This window comes from Oxyura jamaicensis, chromosome 2, assembly GCF_011077185.1.
Source record: "Oxyura jamaicensis isolate SHBP4307 breed ruddy duck chromosome 2, BPBGC_Ojam_1.0, whole genome shotgun sequence".
Taxonomy (NCBI): Eukaryota; Metazoa; Chordata; class Aves; order Anseriformes; family Anatidae; genus Oxyura; species Oxyura jamaicensis.
Window position 1 is genome coordinate 34438302 of NC_048894.1, and position 1966 is coordinate 34440267.

Here is a 1966-nt window from a genome sequence, read left to right on the forward strand (position 1 = left end):
ACACATCCCTTGGCTCTCCTACAGTAGTCTCACCTCACTCTGGTGCACTAATTGCCAGGCCAGGCAGGGGCCAGATGTGCTGTGGCTGTATTACAGCTCTGCACCTGGTCAATTAGTAGCACAGCCTAACGGGCCAGCCTGCTCTCACCCAACAGAGCAAACAACAGCTGAATTCTTCCTGCTTTCCCTGCATCATGAAGGAAATAATAGGTTCTTTCTATCTAACCACACATTTTTACATGATTCGCAGGAACAGAGCAAATTTGCCAAATCTGGCTGAAATCGGTCTGCAGGTTCATAGTTATTAGGACTAAATTGATAGATGGGTGAACAAACAACTTGGCTGAGTCGGCATTGGTTCCTTAAGAAAATGGACTAAAAATAGTTTTCTGCTGTGAATGGCCAGCACTCTGGGGGCTCTTTTCACAATGAATAGATGTAAATAATTTTCAGCCATTTTAAAAGAAGCAAAGCCTAGCTATCTGATCCAGCTGAAATAACTTTGCAAATGGAAATTAGCTCCTAGATGTACAAAAGAAGAAAAAGGCGAAAGAATCTCTAATAAAAACTGGGATGAAGCATTACAAGTACAGAGCAGACTTCTGGTAAAATGCAGCCATCCTAGCCATCAGATCTAGACATTCTTGACTTTTTTAGCTTGTAAGAAATACAGGCAAGCTATTAACCCTTATAAAGCCAAAGCAATGGCAATATCCTCCTGGTTAGCTGGGGCAGAATTAGATGTGGGGCACGGTAGCCATGCTTTCTGTGCAGAGACAGCTACATGGCCTCCACGTGAGCCAACCTGAATCTGGAAGCAATCTATCTGTGATCTCACGGGGACGAATTCTAGGTCTTACTGGGTTAAGGTCACATTAGCTTGCAGAGCCTTGTACTGCAGAGTTGCCTGCTATTAAATCTGTTTGTATGAGCTGATGCCAAGTTTTACCCATGCGTTGTACTAACTTTGTTATTGTGCTGCTGCTCGCAGTTACCTGTGGCCACAGTGTCTGGTTCTCTACCAGCTGGTTGCCTACCAGCTAGATAGTAGCCTGATATTTCCTGGACTAGAGACGGTGCCTGTTTTTGTGACGTTTTATGTGTCTTTGCTGTTGTGGTACAAAAGATTAAAAAGGACATTGTCAAAAGTAATGTTTTGCCCAAAGATTTCTCAGCTGACACAAAGCACTCCAGTGCATGAGTCCAACATGCTATGCACCACGCCTTTTACTTGAAGAGGAACATCGACAGTTTTAACCTTGAAACGAGACATGTGAAGCACAGTAATGTAATATAAAAGGTAAACTCTGGTCAGTTTCCAAAAACTGCTGGTATTCTAAATATTTGGGCCCCTGAAAGATGTTTTCCAGACCTAATAAAAAGAATTAATATGGACACTCATCAATACTAAGTCATCTGCAACCCGTTAAAATGTGTGCAATCAGAAACAATTCATCAGGAATACAATTTATTTACAATGCAATAAATTGATTAGTGTGTGGCTGTTTTAACAATACTTACTTCCCAAACAAACTGCCCGCCTCTGACAGTGACATACTTTTGAATGACTGAGCCCAAGTTCTTTCATGGTGTAAATCAAGCACTGGAGATTTGCAATCACAGCTTACATCTTACATCATTAAGCTTAGCTAGGTAATAAGCACTAGTCTTGTATTAGCAATCTGCTTCTCCTTTCTCCTCAGTCTCCACAATAAATACTTGACAACTCTCAAATGTGCAGTTCATGAGCATGTTAAGCTATCTATGTGGATGCATTCTTTTGTCAGCATTTTCAACAAAGTCCTGCAAACAAAGCTGAGGTGAGACAGATCTCTCATTCCTCACTTACAAAGAGCCACTGTCTTTGGCAGCACAGTACCTTGCAGCAGCTCCAGGCATATATTTTCTCCTGACAACATTCCAGTGGTATCATCATAAAAGCTGCAACCAATTTTCTTCTCAGAGA